Source organism: Mus pahari, chromosome 6 (genome assembly GCF_900095145.1).
Source record: "Mus pahari chromosome 6, PAHARI_EIJ_v1.1, whole genome shotgun sequence".
NCBI classification, from domain to species: Eukaryota; Metazoa; Chordata; class Mammalia; order Rodentia; family Muridae; genus Mus; species Mus pahari.
The window spans coordinates 66074103-66101279 of record NC_034595.1 but is presented as its reverse complement, the minus strand read 5'-3'; the positions used below and the strand labels follow the sequence as shown (position 1 = coordinate 66101279).

At 47.1% G+C, this 27177-nt stretch overlaps 1 long non-coding RNA gene across 1 annotated transcript in view; it reads right to left on the bottom strand.

The window, feature by feature from the left end:
• LOC110322753 overlaps nucleotides 1–21230 on the bottom strand; it is a 34492-nt gene extending 13262 nt beyond the window's left edge. The window contains exons 1-2 of the long non-coding RNA XR_002380592.1: nucleotides 21035–21230; nucleotides 1150–1296 (exon numbers count right to left, since the gene is read on the bottom strand). This is a non-coding gene — a long non-coding RNA (uncharacterized LOC110322753). The remainder of the gene's footprint in view (nucleotides 1–1149; nucleotides 1297–21034) is intronic.
• Nucleotides 21231–27177: the final 5947 nt, after the last annotated feature.

Sequence of the window (27177 nt, the reverse complement as noted above, 5' to 3'; positions counted from 1 at the left end):
AAATAGGTTCTCTCTCTCTCTCTCTCTCTCTCTCTCTCTCTCTCTCTCTCTCTCTCTCTCTCTCTCTCAGACTCTAGCGGGACAGAGGAGAGCTCTGCCCGCGACCCAGGCTTCAGCCGGCAGTCAGAAGGCTCCCTGCAGAGGCACAAGCCATGTTGATTTTACGGAGAAGGCTGCTATGCACATTTCACTGCTGATTTATTGGTTTTTAACTAGATCCTTATGCTGGACTAAAAAAGCCATCTTGCACTTTGTAAGGCTCTGCTGACTGCTGCTGAAAATGACACAGGGGCTCCTCCTCTCCTCCCCCACCCCACCGAAAGGACGACTGTGGAGGTGTAAGCCTAGGGTCCCTCTTCTGAGCAAGAAGCCTCCTGCTGCAGCCTCGCAGCCACTGACTACCTGCTGTGTGCACTGGGGTGAGTGTGTTGGTGTGCGGAAGACTTTATGGGTCTAAAGGGAGGGTCTGGGAGAGGCAGGGACATAGTGCTCACCTTTTCTCTATCAGAGCTCTTGCTGTATATATTAATGAACTTGCTGTATATATTAATGAACTTGGGAGTGGGTGTCAGCAAATATAGAGGGACACCCTGGTTTGTCACTGTGTGACTTAGTAAAACTACCTAAACTCTCTGATCTCCCTCTGATTTGTCATCTCTGCAACGAGTGTAGTTCTTATCTGTGATGTGGGAATCAGATAGAATCTTGTCTTAAGCCCTTGTAGCCCTGGGGGTTTAGCACAGAGTTGGAAATAGCAGATTAATGGTTAGAGTCCATTCGGAGACTTCCTCCCTATTCTGGCTAGTAACTCTGGACACAGGCAAAGAGGTTAGTTAATTCACACCACCTCCTGGGACCACATACAGTGTTTCATAATTCAAATGGAAGATTAAGCAACATAAACCACACGTTTATAAATTTTAAGGCACCTTCTATCATCAGCTTACCAAATCCTCAGGTAAGCTCTGTGAGGGTAGAGGCAGGCTGTGTCATTAACCACAGGAGCTTTCTCAGACCTGTGACTTGAAGCTAGGATGGACAGCTTCTAGCCTAGAGCTTGTTTCTTGATGTCTTGGTTGTTTCTCCTATTATTTAACAGCACCCCTTCTTCCCCCAGGGCAGCTTCAATGGAGACCACAGAGATACCACCTTTAAGAAAGGCCCCTTCCTCCAACCCTGAAAAAGCCACCAGAGAATAGGGTGGGCACAGTGAAGACAGGTCTGATTGAGACCCCCACAACCCAGGGAGCTGAAGGAGGATGCATCTGTAGAACCCATCAGCGGCTTGATGGGTCGCTGTTAAACAAAGATGGGATAAGGTTACACGTGTTTTCCGTGGGAGTCGGCTCCAGTTTCAGCCTGATGATTTAGTCAGGTGTAAGCATGAAGTTTCCAATTTAGAGGAATAAATCTCCAGTGATTTTATTATCCCCTGTTTTACCCTGACACCCAACTTCACCCCGGCCCCCTGTCAAAGCCCTCATGATGTGTTTATATAGGGCACACTGTAATTGATTGGCGTGCAATAGAACATGACACAGAAAATGTAGCCTTCCCCACCAGGCTAACTCTGGAAGCTTCCATATTTCATCATCCTCCAGGCTCAATCAGTGGCTCCACTCACTGTGGTCACAAATTCCTGGGATTCTGGATTGTCTGTGAATAAGAGTATGGGGCCAAAGGGTTCATCTGGGACCCCCCAGGTTTTCCGTGCGGGTGTTTTGACCTGGAGCTGTAGGATGAAGAGAGAGGCTTCTGTCCTGGATTGTTGGGCTCTCTGGATTCAGTACCTCAGCAATTCTGCCTGACAAGAGAGTAGCCAGATTGAATTCTCCATGCCTCTAAGATATGGTAATTTCAACGTCCCAAGCTTCTAAAAAGGTCAGTTCTGAGTAATATGTGGTTTCAAGCGTCCATGAATCCATGGTATTAAAGTACTACATCTACAATAACACCATACAATACAACACTATTCTGTAGTAATGATATAAATATGAATGCAAACATAGATGTGGATCTTCATATTAACAGCAATGTTACAACCAATACTGATAATGCTATTATCACTTGTTGAGGGTTTCAACATGCTTGGCATGGTTCTAGGCGGACTGTACAATTCTTTCATTTAATTCTCCCACAGCATTATGAAGATATTGCTATATGCTTTTGTACATGGTTCCAATGAAGACCAAGAGGGTAATAAAATCCTAGTTGGACTGTTTAAGATTCTGAAATATTACATTGCTACCGTATATGTAGCAAGTCAGCATGGGGAAAGCAGACAGCTGTGGAGTAGGAAGCAATCTTGACTCTGATTTGTTGTCGAGAGCATACCCAGTAAATGCTTACAGTGTAGTCCATGTCACTGACCCTGTCCTCAGCCCCAGGAACGGTATGAAGGAGAAGAGCATCCAAGTCCTAGGGTAGAGGAGTGAGGACACAGACATTCTAAACTTTGATGACAGAAAGTTCCCTTTGAGTCCTTCCGAACCCTATTGTTTCTTAGTCTAAAGTTGGAAAAAACATCACTGTAACTCGGCCTTTCAACCAGCGTCTGGCTCCTTCCTGTTACTTACCTTCCATGATGGGTGGAGCATATTTTGTGATAGCAATTTTCTGCTTACAATGAACTACAGTTTACTGTGCTGTAGCTTTGACTTAGGGCTCTTAGCTCTGCCCTGTAGGGCCACAGAACTTCTTTCTATGCTCCACAACTCGCAGAGTTCCTAATACAGTAAACCAAGCATCTTTACTCACTCACCACTCATTTATCAATATCCTTCCCTCCTCCCTCCTTTCATCTACTTGTCCATCCGACCATCCATCCATCCATCCATCCATCCATCCATCCATCCATCCATCAAACCATTCACCTATCCACTCACCTACCCAGCCACCCAGCCCACCCATTCATCCATCCACTCATCCACCCATCCATCTATCCACCCACCCACCCACCCATCCATCCACCCATCCATCTATCCATCCACCCATCAACCCATCCAGCCATCCACTCATCCATCCATCCATCCATCCACTATCCATCCTCAATTCATCAAGCAGTTCAGCTATCCATCAAGCATCTACTCATCCATCTATATATTTATTAATTCATTGGGTAACACAACTCAAAAATGATACTGACTAAGAATTCTGGGGTGTGAAATAAAAGCATGCTTTTAGTAAATTCAGAGAGGTCAATAGTGGGATTTATACCAACAGATCTTACTTATTTCAAAATGTGTATTATCTAGGGACTTTCTTGGCAACTTGTCAATCATGTCAGTGAAGATTCTGGTTTCTGTATGCTATCAGGATGGAGAGGAGAGGGGTCGGTGCAAGTGGGCGCAGGGCAGGTTCTTGTGCTCTTTGCTTTAGAGTGGGAGTTCTCACCCTTCTTAAGACTGCAACCCTTTGTTTTCATTGCTACTTCATAACTGTTATTTTGATACTGTTATGCATTGTAATGCAAATATCTGCGTTTTCTGATGGTCTTAGGCAGCCATGATGAAAGGGTTCTTCAACCTCCAAAGGGATGACTTACAGGTTGAAAACCACTGCTTTACAGACTGGGGACTCAGATACAATCCTTGCTTGGACCAGTACTGAAGTTCTGTCCAAGACTTAATCCCAATTGCATTCATCCACTCCTTTGTTCAACACAAGTATTGCCTGTGTCCGAATCCTTGAATATGGTGGCGAGGAACATCCAGGTTACCCTTGGAGAGCTGATGAGCTATCATGGGAAACAAATACTAAACGAACAAGTCAATGGTTAGGATTACTGTGGGCCGTGAAGGGTTATTATGAAAAAGAGCAGAAGTCCACAGAGCTAGAAGGAAGACATTGTTTTAGACAAGATAATCAGGAATAGAGCCGGGTGTGGTGGCGCACACCTTTAATCCCAGCACTTGGGAGGCAGAGGCAGGCAGATTTCTGAGTTCGAGGCCAGCCTGGTCTACAGAGTGAGCTCCAGGANAAAAAAAAAAAAAAGATAATCAGGAATATGTGTCAGTTTTCACTGGAGATGGACGAGATGGGCTAGGGTTGGGGTGACAGGAAGGGGCCCTGAGTTGTGGAAAGAGGAATGATGGGGAAAACTGCCCAGGAAATTCAACCCTTGGAGCGCTCCATAAAGTCTTTCTGGGTTTACCTCCTTGTCTGGATATCACTCTCACCCCTGGTGAAGAATCAGACAAGTGATTCTCCTGGATCCCAGATGGCCAGAGGATCGGGATGTACCGTGTTTAGTGTGCAGTGTGGCTTCTGGTGCCTGTTCTCCAGAGTCTGGAGTCTCTGGTGGTGTCTTTGGGGAAAGTCTCACTCTGCCTGTCCTCCTTCAAAGTGAAGGCACTGTGGGGCGTCTTCCTTTGGGGACAGAGCAGAATGTTCATTAGCTCAGCTGATCCAGAGGCGGAGCATCCTGACACTTCATCTCTTGCCCTGTCTGTGGCTTGTCGTGGGACACTGGGAAATTTCTTTCCCTCTGAAGAGCTCAGCTTCCCTCATGGCAGAGGATCAAGCTAAGTGGCCCTTGTGAATCTTTCTAGGGAGGACACACTTGGTTTGAGTAGGGATAAAGTAGATGATAATTTCAGTATGAGAGCTCAGTTCTAATATCATACCTAGCGACCCCATAAAACAATTTTCTTAACATAACGTCATATTTTACCTTCCAGAAAAGTGTCAGCCAGACACAGCGTCAAGGTGGGATTTAGCCTTGAAGAATTGATAGTGCTGGTATCCAAAGAGAGTCCACTAGAGACCATACCTCCGAGTGTGCAAGGTGCTATGGGGTTCTCACTCATACTGAATCTGTACTCACCCTGTGACTCCTTCAAGCAACAGAATGTAGCAAGGGGACTGATGTTCTGACTGAAAGGTGTTCCTACTGACGTGAACAAGTTACTGCATACCTAGTGGCTTAAAATAATGTCTACTTATTTGTGTGAGTCAAGACCTAGTGGGTGGGCTTTCTGACCAGGATCCCATGGGGTTGGATCCTCTGGAACCCCATGTCCTTTGTTCAAGTGCATGCTGCTTGCTGTCACAACCCAGTGCTTTGTGGCCATAGTACTGAAGTCCATGTGCCAGGCTCTGTTCTAAATGCTGTGGTACATGTCAGCCCATTCAGCTCACACATCAGCCATAAGAAGTGGAAAATAGCATGGCTCCATTTTGCAGGTTAGGAAACAGAACACAGAGATGTTAGATCACTTGCTTAGTGCCACATAGTCAGGAAGCAATGAATTCCCATCTCTTCCCTGTATGCATGATCTGATTATGAGAGTCTAGAATTCCAGGATTTTAGAAGTGTAAGATTCAACAACACCTCTAGGTTTTGATAGCCTCAGATTCTATCTGTTTTAAGATTCTTGAATCCTCAGGTGCCAAAATTCTAGAATTCTCATATTCCAGCTTGAAAGGCAAATGTCAAGTACCTGCAGATATCAGGGAGGGTCAGGGGACCTGAAGGGGAGTGATCCTTAGCCTTGCCAGTCTCTCTGCTTCAAGAATCAGAGGGTCCTGCAGCCCCTGCAGGGATTCAACTCACATCTCTGAAACCTGACACTTGGGAACTGGGAACCCTGGGAGCAGGATGGGGACCTGACCAATAAGCCTGTAGCATCCTCTGGTAAAGGCCAGAAAGCATTGAGACTGGGCCTTGGAGTTTCCTGAGAACAATAACATCCCCATTCCTGCAGACCTCAAGTAAACCTATGTTGCCCTCAGCACTGCAGAAGCCAAAGCAGGAAAAGGGAGATGGTGAGACCACCACCCTGAGGCAGATGTTATGTTTCTGGTGGAGACTGGGCACCATACCTGGTGGTCTTGAGGCAGATGTCTGCTCCAGGACCACAGGGAGGCCATTCCACAGCCAGGAAGCAGAGCTGGCTAGCCACCTTGTGTAGATGAAGATAAGGAGCCGTGCAGGTCAGGGTTGACATGTGGAAGCATTTAAGAGCCTGGGAGCTTAGGCAGTGCAGAATGAAATGTCCTGAAGGGCTGGGGTTGCAGAGGTTCCAGGACTCTGGCAGCCCGTTCTACAGATGGTGAGAGTGAGGGGACAGTGTTGTTACCATGATATAGTTAGCAAAGAGCACAATACAATCTCTGGTATCCGTGGCCTTCAGCTACACTGGCCAGCGCCTCTCACCACACTCAGGGATTTTGCTAGTGTCCTGTGCTCTAGTGCCAATCAATCCCCCTCTTCTACTGAAGCCTTGCTCCCTCAAGGCTCAGATCTACTGCTGCCTTCTCTAGGAAGCCTTCTTCAATCTCTGGGTCTTCTCACCTTCTTCTCTGAGTCTTAAGAGCCTCTCCTCTCCTCTCCTCTCCTCTCCTCTCCTCTCCTCTCCCCTCCCTTCTCCTCCCCTCCCCTCCCCCCTCTCTCTCCTGCCACTTCAGATTAACACTGACATCTTTTGTTCAGATTCTCTAGGCAAATTACACGTACTTCCTATTGAGTGCCCACAATGTCTCTTTTGATAGATAAGAAGCCCTGAGAAGTCTAGGTATCTGCTTGAAGTCACACAGAAAGTTCCAGACTTGTCACTCACACTGTAGTCTAACTGGATCCTTCACCTGCACTGAAATCCTGCATGCCCGCCTCCTTAGAGGTCACTTGTCTTCAAGGACATGTCTTGCATCCGTGTTGCCTTCATGTCATCTGATCACTTGATCCTTCAGTGTCAGGACAGGGTTCCTGCTTTCTGTGTGTGGCTGTCTCCAGCATTGGCTACACATTGCTTGGTTAGAAGCCAGGTCTAATGATAGACTGGGAGGTTGTACAGAATCCAAGAGGGGAGTGTCCAGGCATGGTTCTGGAGACCTCTTCCGGGTGGCTAGCTCAGCTAGCCTTGAGAGACAAGTGAGGGATGTGGGCCATGGGGATGCCAGCAGGAGGGGAGCTGTATGTTGCTGAAATCAGAGCCACAAGTCACAGTTGTGATGGTGACGGGGATCCATGGGTAATAAGGAACGGTGGGGTGATGCAAAGTTCTAGGACTCCTCAGAAATGACTGTCACTGGACCTGTTTCAGGATCTCTCTCAGGACACTTGCCTCTGGTTATGGTGCCCAGCTTTTATGTGGGTGCTGGGAATTTGAACTTGGGTCCTCATGTTTGCATGGCAGGCATTTTACTGACTGAACCACCTCCCACCCCAGGCCACCGGCAATCTATTTCTTATGATTCTTTCAGCCTCAGTAGAGGCTGAAGAAAAGATTCCAGGCAAGGTCTTGAGGACTGGGGAGCCACTGTCAGTGGGTATTTTTAATACCTTTTCACACAGTGGATAAGTGACAAATGGAAGTGGGGCCCTTGGGAGGCTTAGAGGGCTGTCTCTGCCCAGAGTCTTACAGGGCATCAAGGAGGGAGCTAACTGGGAATCCCAATGTGAAGACAGGAGAGAAGCCCTATCCTCTGGAGGGCCACATGGAGCCTCGGTGAAGGATCCAAGAACCAAGCACAACAGGTTTGAATGTCTGCTCTGCTGCCTCTCAGCGAGCAAGGTACCTACATCTGTGCGCCTCAGTTTTCCTAGGCTAATATAAACACACTCATCCTGATGGTACTCAGCCCTACTGAATTGTCCAGAGGATCAGATGAGGTAATGCCCGAAACGTGCCTGGCCAGGGTCCCACACACTCAGGAGACATTAGATGTCACTGTGGCTTCCTTTTTCCTTGTCAGAAGGGAGTGAGACCATTTATAGCTAGGTCCCTGCTGCTTTGGGAATGTCCACAGCACAGAGGTCACCTGGGAGGGAGGAGGGTTGCCACACCCGTGTCCATAAACCAGCACGGAGGAGGAAGTGGCCAGACTCGATGGACTGCAGCGCCCGCCCGTGTGTTGAGTGAGTGGCTGCCTTGAAGCCCCATGCCAGCCTGTCCCCAGTGATAAATCACACACACATTTTTAATGGTTATTTAAAGCTTTGGGCTGCAGGCCCAATCTGGAAGGGCCCATTCAGTCTTCGTCAGGCTGTGGCAGATCGAAGGGAAGCTTGTACATCATTTTGTGAGGGTGGCTTCTTTTATTCCATTATTTTCTTAATAGACTCACTGACAAAATATTGCTCTTGGCCACAGCCTAGCCTACAGCTTGTGTTTAGAAGTAGCAGGCTGCTTGGATTAGGGAACAGCAAGATTCTTCCTTCAGGCAGCAGGCGGCACAAGGGCCCAGAAGTCCCTGATACCTCAGGGTATTACAGGAGTATCTCCTTTTGGTTTTCTTTAGCCCTGGGTTCCAATGCTCTCTCTACCCAGGAGGCTGTGGGTCCTTTCAGGAGACCTTCCATTCATTTAGCAAAAGTTGACACTGAACTCCGGTGCTCAGCACTGTTCCCATGACATCCTGCCAGACCCTGGGGAGCTTTGGAGGACTTTCTAAGGCAGGGTTTGTCATAGAACTCTAGGGTTCCTTAGATGTAGAGCTAGCTTATAATCAGCGCTGGGGGTGCAGGGAAGGGGAGATCCGGCCTGCAACCCTATTCCCAATCTAAGTAGCCATGAGTTTATTTTGCTTTAACTTTGGCTTTCTTTGTAAGGGCTTATTTGAGGAAAGACTCACTCTGCTGGTTAGAAAAAAAAAGTTTATTGTTGGCTAACTTCCTCACTGTACAAAAGGGGAAACCAAGGCACAGAGAGTAGACGGACTTACCCTAGGTCATGCAGACACTGGCAGAATAAGGCTGTCTCTCTTGACTCCCCAGTTGTGTCGGGGAGCTGGAGTCAGTGTGTGAATCAGAGACCAGGAGACCCTGGTCTGGAGCCAGTCTTGCAGACTTGTCTCAGGTATGTGTGCAGCTCCAAAAGAACACACTGTCCCAGAGCCTCAGTCTCCAGTCGATGCTATAACAAATGCTATTGGCTAGGTGGCTCACACACAGAGAAATGTATTTTCTCACAAAGATCAAAGTGCCAGCTGCCTGAGTAGCTGGGTTCTGGGAAGGGCTAACGTCCTGGGGTTTTTTGTTTGTTTGTTTGTTTTGTTTTTCTTTTTCCTATGTTCTCATCTCAGGTAGAGAGACATTGAGGGTTAGAGTTTCAATATCTCGGGGAACAGAAAATGTCTCCCATTACACAGGAGATTGAGTTTTTATGGATCAATGGAAATGGCCTCCACTGGGTCCAGTTGCTCTGCCTGATCTCCAGCTTCTGGAGTTGAGTCCAGGGTTTAGGAACTTGGGACCGGCTGGAGAAGCGTCTCCTGGAAACAGTGCCAGGCAGGGACTGGAGGCATGCTTAGGTTGCTTACTGTAGGTGATTATAACAAGGCAGCAGTGAAGGCTCTACTGAGCTGATTTAGCAGGTAAGAGAACTTGCTTCCCAAGCCTTACGATCTCTATACATGTGCTGTGGTAGGCACACACACACATACCCATACACATGTACACACACACACATACACACATGTATACACATATACACATATACATGCACATGAGCATGCACACATGTACACATATATGAGTGCATACACACATACACAGGAAACATTTAACATAAAAGTTACCATCTTGGGCAGGGCTGGGGAGGTAGTGGTAGAGTGCTTTCTCATCATATCTAATCTGAGTCTGATCACAGCACTCTAGCACAAAGACATCTAAAAAGATCATTTCAGTTTTCAGTACAGAGTTTATGGAACCGAGCACGCTCACACGACTGTACACCACCATGGCCTCTCTTCTCCAGAACTATGCCATCTTCCTTGGCCAAAGAGCTCATCTATGAACTGCTAGTTCTCATCTGGTCTATAGCCTGCTCACCTGTGGTAATTGCTGATCACCTATCTGTCCTCGAAGTGGCCTGTTCTAGGTATGGAAGTAAGTAGTAGTAAATAGTAGTAGTGGTAGTGGTAGCGTTTGTCGTTGTTATTGTTATTATTATTCCTCTTATTATTATTTTAACTTTTAATTAGTTTATGTGTATAGGTGTTTTGCCTGCCTGTGTGTCTGTACACAGTGTGTACATCCTGGTATCTGAGGAGAGCAGAGGAAAACATCAGATTCCATGGAACTGGAGTTATAGATTGTTGTGAGCTGCCATATGGGTGCTAGGAATTGAACCCCAGTTCACTGAAAGAAAGCAGCCAGTACTTGACTGCTGAGCCACCTTACCAGCCTGCAAATAGTTAAAGGTGCTGTTTACAAAGGTGTGGATGGGGACTAGGAAGCCAGAAAGGGATGGAACTGGCTGGTGTGGTTGGTAGGACAGGAGCCGTGATAAGTCATCAGGGAGAAACCTGGGCCACCTCACAGCAGCCGTTCCTATTAGGGGCATTTGGCCACCTTTGGACTCCCAGTGATTGAGCAGGAAGGAGGTGGTCGGATCAGTGCCCCACCACAACTCCTGGCATTTCTATGTTTCTGTTGATGAGGTTTTCACATAGCAGCCATGGAGGGCCAGAACAGAGCAGAGAGGGTGGAGGGTAATGAGGAAGGGCAGTGATTGATAGGCGGGGAATCTCACAAATAAGGCCATGGAAGACCTTGGAGCTGCTTAAACAGAGGTAAAATAAACCAGTGTGTGTGTGTGTGTGTGTGTGTGTGTGTGTGTGTGTGTGTGTGTGTGCACGTGCGCGTGCGCGAGAAAGACATACTGACTCACAATGCAAAGGTGTAATGAATTCCCAGTTCCTGTCCCTAAGTGTCCGACAACTTTTCACACTCAGTAACTTGCTTGCAAATTTGGTTTGCTTTGTGAAAGATGATCCGCACACTGGGAGAGTTCCCTGTCCCAAGGTTTTGGTGTTGCATTTTTCATTCAAATGGCCTATTTGGCCTTGATTTCACACTTGGGAGACTTTGGCTTGTTCTAGGCCCAGCTTCCCAAGGTAACAGTAGTAGTTTACATGCTGGAGAATGGGCAAGTACACAGCAGAGTTGGGCAGTGGGAGAGATCTCTGCGACATTGTAAATGTCCAGTAGACAATCCTGGTGGGCTAAGTACCCAGGAAGGAAGCAGGCAGAACAAAGGGACAGGATCCTGTGTGTGTCCACCCAGTTGTGACTTAGCTCTATGCATTAATTGTTGTGCCACCATGATCACACGTTTCTGTGACTATCACACGTTTATAAAGCTAATTATCACAGTAACCCTTTGCAGAAGGAATTACCTCTGCTTTCCAGAGGAGGAATTGTAGGTATGAAGAGGTCAAATGACTTACTAAAGGCCACACAGCCATCTGTTACAGAGCTAAGATTTGAACTGAGGTGGGTTTCTCTCAAAACTCTTCCTAACCAATGTTGAGTGGTGAGTGCCTGGTCACCGGAAACCTCTAAGCAGAAGCTGAACCTGTCATGGAGATTATAGCTCACTCATAGGGGAAGGGTACATTGCAGGACCTCTAGTGGATGCCCAAACTATGGGGAGCACAGAAACAGGGACCTGTATATACTCTATCTCTTCCTGCACATATGTGTTGGTGTGCATGTACACACAAACACACACACACACACACACACATATTCAATGCCTTCTTCATTTTAACACTGTCCACACACTGTAGCCATAACTTTAGCTGCTTGAGACGTGCCTGCTAAACTCACACTTCTTTTTTCTTCTTCTTAATTATTTTTTTCTTATTCATGAAATATGAATTTCATAAATATAAGATTTGCTCTTACTGCAGATCTGAACAACCTCAGGTTAAGACTTTTTTCTTATTAAGAACATTCAGCTTTTTATTTGATAGAAGCATTTTACAGCTCACATTTGGCATATCCTAATTGCCAACATGACTACCCTTGTTCACTGTGGCCATTGTTAAGTAAAGTAAGGGCGCCATAGACCCAGCACTGTGATATTCCAACAGTTAACCCGGTAACCAATATGGCAACTGGGTCATAGGTGGATAGTTTATACAGTGTGGAGATGAGGGACTGAGAACCAATTCATAGCCAGACAGAGCTGAGCAATGTGGAGTTCCATCACACTACACAGCAACACACATTTCAAAACTTACTAATTGTTTATTTTCAGAAGTTTTCTATTTAATACTTTTGAGACCCTGCCTGACCTTATGTAGCTGCAAAATTAATCTGTAGACAAGGGACTACTGTATAGGTAGGGTTAGATGTTTTGGTCTGGTACCATTATGTGAAGAGGCAGGAGTCCTGGTTTGAAAGGAGTAGGAAGAAAGCACAAAAGAGTGGCCACAAGTGGGATGTAACCAGGCAGTGAGCTCACTTCTCCATTTCCTGTTATTTCTGGTTCTTTCTTGTTGCCCTAGGCCTTTCTCAGAGTCCCAGATGGGCAATATTGAAAAAATGCATTTTCTGTGCAGAAATGTCACTAGACTTGTAATGGGCTCCGTCTTTACTGCATAGAAATAAGCCTAGGGCGGGAAGTCAGAGTGCTGTGGGTGTGTGGTGTGACTTTGGGCACACTTCCCCATCTGTTTAATGAGAGGCCAAGGAGGCTCACTGTGGAGGACCCTTTAGGTTCTAAGACTCAAGCTCTGAAGCAGGCTTATATGCGTGTTGAACCACGGCTACTCTTGGGGCAAGTGTGATGGGTGTTTCCTGTTCCTCCTCCAAGCCTAGTGCCCAAGAAAGAGTTGGTTCCAGAGAAGGAGGAGAGCTGGATAGAAGAAAGGTAGACCTCTCCGTAGGAAGCTGCTAACAGAAAGAGGGATCTGGCTCGTTGTCAGTTTTCTTGAGCTGTAACAGCCAGACTCAAGCCATCTGCAGTCTTTGTAGAGACATTTAGCTCAGGCTCTGGTCTATGGTCTATGTTGCTGGTGACCAGATTAGTGAGTGGAAGAAGAGGAAGTGTTGTTGGGGCCTGTGATGTTTGCATCGATTGTCTAATGCCCTAACTGAGCTCTCCAAACATAGTGGCAGTGGTACTATTTATAAGCTTTAGGTTGGTACCTAGTACTAGACTCAGTGAACTGATTCTTCTGTTATTCTTGGTCAAGATCATACATTGTGGCTACCAAGCCATGCTTGAAGATTATTGTGACCTGTTTACAGCATTCATACATCCATAGATGGTCCTACTCTGTGTCATAGCAAACAGCAGAAGTGATGGTATATCACTTCTGAGATTGGGTTATGAAACACCGTTCCTTATGTGTTGAGTCCTCTGCCTCTCTCTGTTTCTCACCTTCTCTCTCTCCCTCTTCCCTTCCTCCCCCATGTCATTTTCTTGGGAGGAAGCTAGCTTCCACGAAGTGCACAGTCCTATGGGTAGACTCATGTTGAGGCATCAAAGACCTTGGCACCAATCCCTCTGGTGGGGGCATTCAGGCCTGCCTACTAAGAGCAACTAGAAGCAACTGCACTGGTTTCAATTTAGCAACTTATCTCTAGCCTTACGTTATCTTGACCCTGAATCATATAGCTAAACTGCTCCCAGGGAAGCAGTGAGGATGAAAAACAATTTTTAAAATCTGCTTTGGAGGTAATTTATCACGCAGCAATAGCATAGTGCATCTGTGATCAGATGACAGTGATAGCCAGCCGATGACTGGGGAGACAAGGGTATCTGGGCCATGTGTCTCTTCAGCACTCAGCGGGCTAGCCTGAGATTCTTCCCATAGTAGCAGCCACTAGCTCCCAAAGGCAGCAAGAATAGGTAAACCTCGGTTTTTCGTCCTTTGCCTACATCACATTGGCTGATGGTCCATTGACCAAGTGAAGCACAGAGCCAACGAGCACCAAAGGGTGAGGACAGAAAACCACCTCTTGATGGGAAGGGAAGAATCTGTGGCCACTTTTGCAACTCCAGAACACAAGGCTCACATACAAGCTCCCATCATACTCCACACTGTTCCCTTCTCTGCTTCTCCACTCTTGAAGTGCTCCCCCTTTATTAGGCTGCCCACAAATGCTTACTAGGCAACTGTTATATGGCAGGTGCTGTAGCAAACAGGACCTTGAACAATGCTAACACCAGCCTCTTTGAGAAGTCCCATTGCATGAATGGACCGGCAAGGTGACAGCCTACCATTGTAAAGCTGGTCACTGGCAGAGGAAGGTCTCTAACTCAGCTCTAGGGGCACAACGGGTGGAGTTGGCCCACTTTCTCCAACAAGATGCTCAGAACTTTCTACTTAGTCTTTAAGACACACACAAGCAAAATATATGGAGGCTGGTTTCTGTGTTCTCTGATCTGACCTGGGGCAGGGGGCTGGACAGAATGAAATTACAGGTGTTGAGAAAAGCCAAGGTGTCGTCTATGTTCCATTTTCCCTTCTAGCCTGGATCTGAAAAAAGAAAGATGTTGACCACCAGCAGAGAAAAAAACCCTTTCATCTTCATCACCAAAGAACAGGAGGAAGAAAGAAAAGAGGGAGGCTGGAGGAGGGAGAGGAGAGGCAGAAGACAAAAATAGCAAGAAATCAATAAAGTCAGAAGATTAAGCCAGAGCATCTGGTGAGATGGCTTAGCAGGTAAAAGTGCTTGTCATGAAAGCGGGACAACCTGAATCCCATCAGGAACTCCCCTTGAAAACCGGATGTGGCGTTATGCATCTGTAATCCCAGCACTCTGAGGACAAGATGAGAAGTGGATAGGAGAATATCCCAGAAGCTCCGAGGTCAGCTAGCCTGGGGCACAGAGTAAAGCAGACTTGAGACAGACTCTGAGTAAAAAACCCGGCTGCAAGGAAAGAACTGACTTGTGAAAGCTGACCTCCACATACATGTTAAGGCACATGCACCCAACACTCACACATACTTCTCTCTCTCTCTCTCTCTCTCTCTCTCTCTCTCTCTCTCTCTCTCTCTCACACACACACACACACACACACACACACCAATAAAAAATACATAAAATTATATGGAGTCAGAAGACAAGTGCTGTCATCATGAAGGTGATTGCACTAGTTGACAGGGGAACTTAATGCCACAAGCAGGGACAGAACACAGGTCCTGGCGAGATGACAAACTTTTAATCTAACAAGTAGCTCAATATCAACCAAAAATTGGAGTTTCTGGATATTATGAGGATACTTGCCAGATGCCCTGTTGATTTAATTACATCTCAGCAAGTAGAAAGAATTGTCACATAAGAGGTGCATACTTAGGAAAATTAATTGCTAGCTTTAGTTGTCCCTATGCGAAGGTCACAGTCCATGCTTGAGAGCACACAGGAACACCCAGTTACTGCAGCCCCCTTTGGCTCCTCAGTAACAACAGAATGTCATGGCAATGTGGTTTTATGCTTGACGTGTGTGAGCGCAACTCTTCCCCTCTTTTCTTCTCTCCCTTCTCTTTTCTTCTGCTCCCCTTTGCTTCTTCTTCCCTCCTTCCCTCCCTCTTCATTCCCTCTTTCTCCCCATCCCTCTGTCTTAGAACAAGACCTCATATAGTTGAGGCTAGTCCTGAACTTGCCTTACAGACAAGATTAGCCTAGAACTCTTTATTTTGTTTTTTATTTTTGAGATTATAATTTAATTAGAACATTTCTCCCTTCCCTTTCCTCCTTCAAAACCTTCCAATATACTTCTTCCCCCTCTCTCTCAAATTCATGGCTTCTTTTATCACTAACTGATATATATATATATTCCTAAATGTAACCAGTTCAGTTCACACAATGTTATTCATATGAATGCTTTTAGCCTTGAATTCTTTGTCCTCTTTTTACCTCCCAAGCACTGGGTTCTAGGCATCAAGTACCATGCCTAACTGTGACCTCTATTTACCCCATTAAAATCAACAGGACAGGGCAAGGGAAGGAGTGCAGCATAGTGGCAGAGCACTTTTCCAGCATGTCTGAGGGTCTGGATTCTGTCCCCAGGACTCTCATTCTCCACCCCAAACAGTACAGCCTCAAGACTTACCGAAGAATATTAATGTTTTGTGAGCAGTTTCAATTTGGATAAACACACAGGTCTCTCCCTCCATGTCTGCATATTTCTGGAAGTTGAATAGCTTTCTTTAAAAAAAAAGTTAGCTGGAAGCTTTGGCAGGCATGTGTTCATTGCCTAACTTATAGGATTTGATGGATCAATTTGTAAGGCCCACTCCAGAGCACTCTCTGATTTATTTGAAGAGACTGGGTGGTTTTTACTGCCAGTAACTGCACTGACAGGTAAGTGACAGGCTGTCTCCTGTACAACAGAAACCTTATTTTTACATCAAATTAACTATTTCTGAAGATAAGGAAAGCAGTAACTAGGGGTCCACATTTGATAGTCTGCTCTGGGTCCTCTTGTAGTTAGCACAACTGACGTCACGCTGCACACACAAGCAGTGTCTGAGTGCTTGCTTCTCATCTTGGGGGCTGACTTGGGACTGTGATATACATGCTGATTTCGTAAGACTTAAGTGGAGAACAGATCTACAAAGTGCTGTGGCCAAGAAAAATGGAACTAGGGACTACAGACATGGTCCAGGGCAGTTAAGGAAGAGTGCTTACCACTCTCCCAGGCCAGCAGAGGTTGGTTCCCAGGACCCATATCAGGTGACTCACAATGGCCTGTAACTACAGTTCCAGAGAACAGATGCCCTCTTCTGGCCTCTTCTGGCACTGTCATACACATGATACACACACACACACACACACACACACACACACACACACACACAAATAAAAACAAATGTTAAAAAAAGGAAATAGCCTGATGTTAATTTACCAATAAGAGATACAAACCAAATATTTGGTAAAGATTCTGTTATGTCTAATGTACTAAAGCATTTATTTTATTAATTAATAAATTTATTTATTTATTTATTTATTTTACATCCCAACATCAGCACTCCATTTTCCTCCCAGTACCTCCTCCCCCAGTTCCTTTCTCCCTTTCTCCTCTGACCCCTGGATATGACCCAACCCTGGCACATCAAGTCACTGCAGGACTGGGCACATTCTCTCCCACTGAGGCCAGAAAAAGCAGCCCAGTTAGGGGAACATGGTACACAGGCAGGCAACAGATTCAGGGACAGCCTCCACTCTAGTCACTGGGGGGGGGGGTGCATGAAGACCAAGCTGCAGAACTGCTATATATTTGTGGCAGAGTGGGAGGAGGGAAGGGGGTTAGGTCCAGTCCATGCTTGCTTTTTGGTTGGTAGTTCAGTCTCTGGGACGCCCCCCCCCCCCAAGAGTTCAGGTTAATTGACTTTGTTCGTCTTCCTGTGCAGTCCCTATTCTCTTCAGGTACCCCAATTCTTCCCCCAACTCTTCCACAAGACTCTACAAGCTCCACCTTATGTTTGGCTGTGGGTCTCTGCAACTCTTTCTATTGGCTACTGGGTGGAGCCTTTCAGAAGACAGTGATGCTAGGATCCTACCTGTAAGAATAACAGAGTGTCATTAATAGTGTCAGGGATTGCCCGTGGGATGGGTCTCAATTTGGTCATTCCCCTGTCTCTGTTCCATCTTTGTCCCTGCACATCTTGCAGGCAGCATTTTGGGTAGAAGGCCTTGTGGCTGAGTTGCTGTCCTTATCCACTGGGAGTCCTGCCTGGCCACAGGAGGTGGCCACTTTAGGCTCCATACCACCCCACTGCTAGGGGTCTCTGCTAGAGTCACCCCATAGACTCTTCCCATCCCAGGTTTCCAGCATGTCCCAGAGACCCATGTCCCCTGCCCTCCATCATTTTCTCTCTTCCCTGCTCTCCCTACACTCAATCCCACTCCCAATAGCTCCCCCATCCCCAACCTGCTCCCCTCTCCATTCCACCTCCCACCCAGTGAATGTAAATCAAAACAACTCTGAGCTCCCACCTGACACCCACCAGAATGGCTAAGATAAAAAAAAAAAACCTCAAGGGCCAGCACATGCTGGCAAGGATATGGAGCCAGAGGAACACTCCTTTATTGCTGGTGGGAGTGCCAACTTGTACAACTACTCTGGAAATCAATTTGGTGGTTTCTCAGGAAATTGGAAAGAGTTTTACCTCAAGACCCAGCTATATCATTCCTGGGCATATACCAAAAAAAAAAAAAAAAAAAAATGCTCCACCATCCCACAAGGACACTTGCTCATCTATGTTAACAGCAGCTTTGTTTTTAATAGAAACTGGAAACAACACAGATGTCCCTCAGCCTAAGAATGGCTACAGAAAGTGCAGTTCATTTACACAATGGAATACTACTCAGCTATTAAAAACAAGGACATCATGACCTTTGCAGGTAAATGGGTGGAACCAGAAAATATCATCCTGAGTGAGGTAACCCAGACCCAAAAGTATAGTATATACTTATTTATAAGTGGATATTAGCCATAAAGTACAGAGTAACCATGCTACAATCCACAAACCCAAAGAAGCCAAATAACAAGGATGGCCCAAGGTAGGAAGCTTGAATCTTTCTCAGAAGGGGAAATAAAATAAATATTGGATGTGGGTGGAGAGAGGGAACTGGGTATGGAAACAATTCTAAGTTGAGTCTATTCCTTCAAGAACAACTGTTGCAACTACGAGAGGTACTTAGTTACATAGCCTGCAAGTTTGAACTTGGTCTTCACATGAACAGGTATTAGAGATTGTTTCTTTTTACAGGTATCTAGTCAATTACTCCCCCCCCCCCCCATCTAGTTCCATCATTGAACAAAATAGTTACATTACAGCTCTCAGTCTAGTTTGGGCCATGGTTTCTGACTAGTTAGGGTAAGTAGGCTTTCTTAGTCAAGGCAAGGTAGATAGCATTAGAGCCTTCTCCGACTGTGTGTTTGAGAACACTTTTAGCCTCATTAAGAGCCCTCTGGATGCACATGCAGGTCCATCCATGCTCTGGAATGAGATTAGCCTTTCAGTTCAGCTGTGAGCAGTGCAAGTCATACAACGCCATTAACTAGACTAACCCTACCCATTGGAACATTTACCAACCCACACTCACACAACAGTAGCAGTCACTGTTTACCGAGGATGAACTCAGCCCCCATTTCAATAGGAGCCCTCACAGCAACCTCATGAGGTCTGGATCATTATTATGCCCATTGATTAGAGCCCTAAGAACGTAGGAAGAGCAAACAAGTTCACATATAAAGCTCACAGCCCTGTGCTGGGACTCAGCGAGGACTGATTATAGTGATTATTTGCAAAAGAGGAAATAGCCACTCCAAGGACTGTCTGGAGAGGCAGGGTTATCTGAAAGGCATGAAAAAGCAACATACAGAGGGCTGAGGAAATACATAATGGGGCAGCCGCTTCCTCTTGGGAAGTTATGCAGGAAGCCTTCCCAGAGGAGGCAGGGCAGAGTGGCAGGACTCATTTCCCCAGGTCCCACGGGACACACTGCCACCCAGCTTGATGTTGAAGTTACCATCACTCCTTGAAGCTTCGTGAAGGTGTGAGTGTGAATTTCCATGCTAAATGCGAATGGAGGTAAAGCTGCATGCTACCATGGCCCTAGGCTGAGCATGGCTGTGGTGTAGGGGAACCAGTTTTGGCTATGAGGATATGGAGGAGCCACAAAATAGTAGGAAGCTGGGGCCCTGGCTAAGCACAGCTGTCCTGCTTTTTGTTGTTGTTTTGTTGTTGTTTTGGTTTTTTTTCTTGTGGACCACATGACACGGCTAAACTTGTGAGAAGGACCAAACTTCTATCTGAAGTCCATGGAATCCTAAATATCCTAAATAGTATCTCAGGTAAAGAGAGGAGACACGTAGGGCTGAAGGAACAGCGAGTCCAAAGACACGGGAGAGTGAAAGGCAGGAGAGTTTCAAGAAGATTCTCAAACATTCAGGCTGAGGACCAGGCAAGATGCCAATGTACAGAAGGGCCATGCAGTACCCACTGCATATTAGTTTCACAATAGCTAAAAGTCTCATGTATTCTTCCCATGCTATACTAATGGCTTTCCAGATCTGGGTCTGTAGAATGAGGGGTGAAGTTACCAGTACAATCAAAACAAAGGTCTAGATTTTTTTTTTAATTTCTTATTTATTTTATGTATGTAAGTATACTGTAGATGTCTTCAGACACACCAGAAGAGGGCACTGAATCCCATTACAGATGATTGTGAGCCACCATGTGGTTGCTGAGAATTGAATTCAGGACCTCTGGAAAAGCAGCCAGTGCTCTTAACTGCCGAGTCATCTCTCCAGCCTCTAGACTTTTGTATTTTAGGGTGAAATGAAGGCTCTGAAGAAATCCAACTGAGAAGCAAGATTTTATATATATAAATAACTATGGAGAGACGAATGAGCACCCAGCTCCCTGCTTGGAGTAGTTTAGGTTCACACAACCTCTGCCGTTCTCCTGTCCCTCTCAGCCTTGGTTGACACTTGTTGGCTCAGCAATAGCAGTTTCTAGATGAGTCCTGGGTATATCCTGTTCCAAAGCTTCCAGGCTAGGCTTAGAGAGCTCTTATCTAAGACGGCTGCTCTTCAGCCTGCAAGACTGTACAAACATTGATTGCTGCTGAAGCCTCCTTGGCCTGGGTGGACTGACAGATGTCTGCATTAGCTCTTCACTGTCTTGGTATTGTTACCCCTACCAGAGAGGGAGCTCTTCCAGGGCAGGAGTGCTTTATTTCTCCTATGCTCAGCCAGGTAGGAGGGACCTCAGTTCGCAAGGCTCTATCTATCCCTGTGACCTCAGGAGTGTCTCTCCCTCTCTGAACTGGATTTCTGGCTGTTGCCTTTTGATCTTCCAGGAAGTCCTCTGGCTCTCACTCATGCAAAGAACCACTGGGGCCTGCAGTGACCTGTGTGGTCCTTCTCCTCCCTTCCCCTCCTTCTCTTCCTCTTCTCTCCATTTCATCTCCTTATTTCCTTAGTTCTCTACCCACCTCCTGGTTCATCCTCCTCCCTGTGCTCCTCCCCTTCTCTTTTCACTCTCCCCTGTGTTCCACTCCTCCCTCCATCCCTTTCCCTCTTTCCCGCGCCCCTTCCTCCTCCACGTGTGCCCCTCCCTCCCCTCCACGCACCACTCCTCTCGCCTCCCCCGCGCTCCTCCCTGCTCCCTCCTCCCGCCTGCGCTCCTCCGCCAGGCCGGGGCGCAGGCCGGGCGCACGCTGGGTGGTCCGGCGGCCGGGGGCGGGCGGTAGCCTGCAGGCGTAATTGGCATGCACGCCGTTGTAGCCGAGACCGCTTAATAAAGCATTACATATCTCACCGCTTCCATATTTCATTACCTCACGCGGAGCCTGTGAGAGGGCCCTAATGGGAGTCAGCTGTGTTTTTACTTTCTGTTGTCGGCCGGGGACGGGCTTCTCAGTGGATTCTTTGAAATGAAATAATGCGATGCACGCCGCGATAAGGGCCGGCCATAATGAGGCCCAGGCCGCCGGGCGGCTGCGATTGCTCCAGGTGTCGCGTTTTTTGGGCTCTGAGGACCTGGAGGAGGCGGGGGCGGCGCCATAGGAGGACGACGAGGGGAAGGCGCTGGGCTGGGAGCCGCAGAGGGGAGGCAGGAGAGGGAGGAAACAGAGGCGAGACAGAGGCCGCTTGCCAGTCCTGGGACCCGGGTTCAAACCCTGCCTGGCCCAGTCCTGTCGGTGCGTCTGGAACACCATTCACAGCGCTGCTACCCTGATGATGGGAGTCCACTGAACGGCGAAAAGGCATCTTCGGGAGCTGAGATTTCTCTGACTCTCTGCAAGGATTCCTTTCTGGATCCTAAGTTCTCTGGGGATGGGTTTTTGTGCAGATGGGGCCGTGGAAGTCCCTGTTCTGAGTCCCTTGACTGAAGGTGGCGGTTTGTGCTACAGATGTGAAAATCCTCCAGTGTTTCCTCGGTGCCAGTCTCCATCCCTCTACTCCTTAGAGAGGCTTTTGTCTTCTGGTGCCTCATGAATAGACCCACTTTCCACCCTCTTGTGACATGCTTGCAGTTCTTCTGTATGCCTCTCACACTAAAGGAACCTCTCTCAACTACTGACCCAATGCCATGGCTCTTTTCCTCGGACCTTTTTGGGGGGCTCCGTTGAAGCATACAACTCCCAATCAACCTCATGACATCTCCCTGCCTTGTATGCCAGCACTTCCTCAGCCGCAGCTCCCACAGCCTCACCCCTAGCTCTGACAGGCTAAGAAACTCAGCTCTCCCCATCTGGGATTTCAGTGGGTGACCGTTCTCACTGTTCTCTGGGTTCTGCTGGCTCTCTAGTCAGAGCTTTCTGGAAGACTTCTTCCCCTTGGCTCCATCACATCAAAGCCTTCTTCCTTCTCTGAGCCTCAGTTTCCCCATATGTACAGTGAGAACTCTGGGGGCCGACCTCTAGGATGGACAGATTCATAAACTGGCTTGGGGTGGGGGTAATTTCTTCTTAAAGGTGAAACAGGTCGATTGAGTTTGTGAGCTCATCACATTACACTGGCTACACTTGCTGGACTCAGATTGGAGCTTCCCCTGCTCTGCACGTGGTCAGGTGTCACGTGTGCACATGTGCATGGCACCCAGTGGTGCCAGTGTTGGTGGAGCGTGCTAACCTTTTCACAGCTTTCTAACTAACCTTCGGAGCCCCTTGAGACAGGCTAGGCAGAGAGATACAGAGAGAGAGCTTTGGGCCAAAGTCTTAGCCACCTAGCTGTAGGGAAGGGAATGGTGGGGGAGCAGAGGAAGGTGAGATTCTGCCTCAGCAGGCCAGCCCAAGCCAGGGAAACCAAGCTGGACCCTCCCAGTACAGGACTCTCCTCTTTCACCTCGGTCTCTGTTTCTCTAAAGACTCTTCATTGCCTAGTAACTGCATTCACGTCTGCTTTGGAGGTCCTCCCATCTGGAGAGCTCTCTCCAGGGTCCATCTTCCTCACCCTTCCACACCAGCCCAGATGTCCCATCTTCCCAGAAGCAGGCATCCCCAAGGCCCTCTCTGTGTTCCACACCCTGGAGCATCATGTGCATGTATCTGTACTCCAGCTCTGAGCTTCTTCACTTCAAGGTCTTGAGGCCCGAGGCCCAGGGGCTGAGTCCCTCTCTAGACCAGTGTGGACCTAGCAGGGAAGAGATGCAGAGGCTGTGTTGACGGTGTCGCATGGGTTTTGAGGCTCACTGAAATCATATTTAAGTCCCTGTTTAGAGGAAATGTCCCACCAAACAGCAGCTAACCTCCCTGCCGTGGCTTCCATGCTCTTGGGTTGGGCCAGGATTTTTGTTGCCACCTGTGTTTAATTCTTACAATGTCTGTATAAGATTGATTTGGTAAGCCCATTTTGCCAGTGAGAAAACTGAGGCTAAGTGATGTCAAGCAACTGATTCCGGACTGCAGAACTATCAGAGGCAGTCCTGTGCCTGCACGTCCAGTCCTTTCTTCATGCATCACACCGGATCTTTGCCAGTGAGCAGTGGCACTCTGCTCTCTGCTCTCCGTGTCTGTCAAGCCGGCTGCTCTATTGATTAACATGCAAATGATTTTTTGAGAGAGGGCTTAAGTGTAGTTTGGTCTCAGCCAGCCACAACTGAGATTTGCAACCCAAGCTCTTGTCCTCACCAACCGCTTTGCTATCGGGTTTTCATCTCTAGAGTGATTGACGGGGTATTTTTTTCCCCTCTCTGACCCAGAACACCAGGCCTCCAATACTACTGAAATGTTTGCACAATCTTGAAGCATTTATTTAAAAGTTGCTTTTCCCCAAAGGGCCTGGCCTCAGCCAGATCCTGAGCCAGATCCAAGAAAACAAACAAATCCTGTCTTTACAAGTTCTTCAGCTGGGCTGTGTGGGGTGGGTGGGGGCAGGGGTCCCCTGGGTCCTACCTTTCCCCTGGCTGGTTGACAGGCCTGCCCCCAGGGCAAAGAGCCTGCCTGCCTGTTTACAGCCCTTTCCAATTCAAAGACCAAACAGGAAAGGGGGAAGGGTCTTGGGGAGGGGGCCAGTGTCAGAACACACAAATAACACAGATGGATATTCCTCAACATAATAGGCAGTAAAGATGCTATGTGGATGTCACTAAATTGTGCTTGAATGTCCTGCAGTGAACGGGACCACGCATTTCATTTTGCTTGTCTCACCAAGTGCTGAGGCTCCTGCTCTGCTCACAGCATCCTGGTTGGTACAGGCTCCTGTGGAGCTGTCTGCAGATCCTAGCGCTCTGCTTGCCTGGATCTGTACCACACTGTGTGAGCCTGGAAAAGTCCTTTCTCCTCATTGGCCTTAGTCATTCTGATTCAACCAGGGACTGAGCTCTAGCCCTGACACCATCTGTTCTGAGGGATGTTTGCTCCTGGCTCTTCTCTTGGGCAAACAGGTGGGAAGGGAAGGGAAGGGAGGCACTAGTTACAGAAGGCAATGCTTGTGCCTGCCAATGTGTTTAGAGCTCTGTGGTTGGCTACTACTTTGTCCTGCCCCTTACCCCCCCAAAGATACTCACTGCTAAATTTAAGTGCAGGTAAGGAGTCTAGTGTCAGCCCTGGATCTCATAGTCCATTTGGGTCCCTCCTCTTTTTCTCCTGATTCCCACAGGACAGCACTGTCTGTCACTATACTGGCTGGGCCAGGTCTGAAACATGTCTAGGGTGCACTGTGGTATGGCCTGCTTCATTACCCCAGTGGCAAGACCAAGATGAGAGAAGATTCTGCAGAAAGGGATTCTGAGACCTATGAACGGTGGTCTTTCACCTTGTCTTTTTCATCCTTCTAGGGAGGGGCCAGCTAGTCTCAGATGGTCAAGGCCTATGGCTGGGGTGGGTGGGCGCTCAAGTCAGTCCTCTGAAGGGCTGCTAAGGAAGCAGGGATGGAACCTTTTTTATTTTAATATACTAAAGACGTATTTTGTCTTCAATTATGTGTATATCTGTGTGCACATAAGTACAGGTGAGTGTAGAGACCAGAAGAAGGCGTGGAATCTCCTGGAGCTGGAGCTGATTGTGACTTGCCTGATGTCCGTGATGGGAACTAAATCCAGGACTTTGTGAAAGTGGTACTATTTTTAACTACGGAGCCTTTTCTCTAGCCCATTTGGTGGTGGTGGGGCTATCAAGCATTTTGATTGATTGTTGCAACCCTCAACACGTGACATCATATAGGGTCCCTGGTGAGCCATTAATGGCTCTGTATCTCTGTTCCTACAGAAGACAGAGAGATCTTTAATAGCCTTTGTACCACCTCTTTGCCCTGGACCAAGACCACTGAACCCCAGGCTAGGTGGTCACCTCTGTCTTTCCTCTAGTGGTACTCTCTGCAGGATTTGCCTCCTGTGCTTTTGGGTCATCTTGGGAAGTGATTTTGGTCCATGAATCCCAGGATCTTTGTCTACAAAATGACCTGAGGTGGAGTGGCTTCATAAACACTAGGTGACCATGAGGTGGAGCCTGATGGACATGGGATCACTGTTGTTGCATCCACTGGCCACACACCTGCAGAGTTGACTATTCAATTGAGAACTGACTCCTCCCCCTCCTGCTAGGTAGACCCCTCTATGAGTAAATTGAATGGAGCTTGGGTTGCAACAAAACCCTCAAATAGCTGTTGTGGGCACAGGCTGGGCTCTTAGGCAAAACAAAGGGACACTTGGCTATTTTTTCTCTAAACTGATCTCCTGGGCTCTTCTGCATGTGTGATGGGGGTCAGTCTGGCAGAGTGGGGAGCAGGCCAGACATCATATCTCCCCATCTAGGAGCCCTGGCAGGGCTGAGGCCATGGATAACTTTTGCTTGTATCCTCAGAACTCAACACAGGGCATGGCACAGAACAGACACTCATTAATCATGTTTAAGTTAACAAATAAACATAACCCTGGGAAGAGAATTTCTGTTCCCAGCCTCAGCTTCCTTGTCTACAAAACGAGAATGATGGTATTTGACTCATATTCATTGTGAGACTAAAACTACCAGCCCAGGGTTGGTGAAATAGCTCACAAGGGAAGGGTATTTGCTGCCAAGCCCGAGGACCTGAATTCAGTACTCAGAACCCATTCAGTAGAAGTAGAGAACTGACTCCTGTAATTTGTCTACACACACACACACACACACACACACACACACACACACACACATGTGCGCGAGTAAGGAAAAAAAAAAATCAGGTTTGTCCAAGAGACTCCCAAACCTTATTGGCTATTGCTGTCGCCCTTGGCTTTTCCCAAGAGGTGGAAGGCAAATCTGTATTGCTGAAGACACTATGCACCTCAGATATAGGGCTTAGAGACTCCTGAGTTGGAACTGACCTGAAAGCCTTCCATTCTGAGGACTAGCTTTCATGATGCCACATGGTACCTGCAAGCTTCCAAAGGAAGTAAGTAACCATCAGTACTACTCAGCTATGACACCTTTAAACCACCACAACAAACAACATTGCATCATAATCCTAATGGTGCACTAGAGGTACTTATACCTGAGTGGTAACCAAAAAGGGGCGCTCATTGGACTGAAGACCCATTCAACAATTGGGAAATCATACCTAGTACTGAAAAAGTAGCCTACTACCCAGACTAATGAAGTCATGAATCTTGGAGGAGAACCTATATCCTCTAATTTACTAAACTAGCATATTCCATAACTACATTCTGAATTTTTGTCCTTATACCCACAGATAAACGTCATCCTCACCCCTCATCAAGGGAACTTCTCTTTGCAACAAACAAGAGAGCTTTATAGAAGACAACCAACTAAAATGCAGGGTTGTGGAGCTCAGTCCCAAAGAATACATCTATAATACAACTGCCACACTTAAGGCTCTGGGATCATTGCAGAAGAGGGGCAGAAAGACTGTAAGAGCCAGAGCATCAGAGAGTTTGAAGTGAGATTGTCTCGTTGTGAGATCTCTTTAGAATGTCAGAAGCTGCACCCATACAGTTTCACAACATGGCTGCCTGAAAAAAAAAAAAAAGAGCTGAACAAGGACAAAAACAATAGAATGTTAACAAAAACAGGGAGTGGGAAGCCCAGGAGACCTCAACGCCATTGGAAGAACTACAGGCAACAGGGGAATGCTAGGAGTGAGAGAACCAGTCTTTTCTAGGCAAGCCAATTGGTGATCTAATACCAAATGGTTGCCCTGAAAACATACATTATACAGACTGAACAGGTTGTACCTATGTGTGTGTATGTGTGTGTGTGTGTGTGTGTGTTTGTGTATAAATTCATATATATCCATATATACACATACTTATATGTATGTAACAACAATGAATGAGAAATGGGGTCATGAATATCAAACAGTGAGGAGGCATATATGGGAGGGGTTAAATTGAGGAAAGGGAAATGATAATTATAATCTTAAAACTTAAAGTATAAAGAGGAAAAAAAAGAACAAATAGCACATGCAAAGTATTTAGAATAGTGCCTGAGTTGTAGTGAGCAAGCTCTTATGTGCCCATGGACGTAGATGCAAGGAAGAGGCA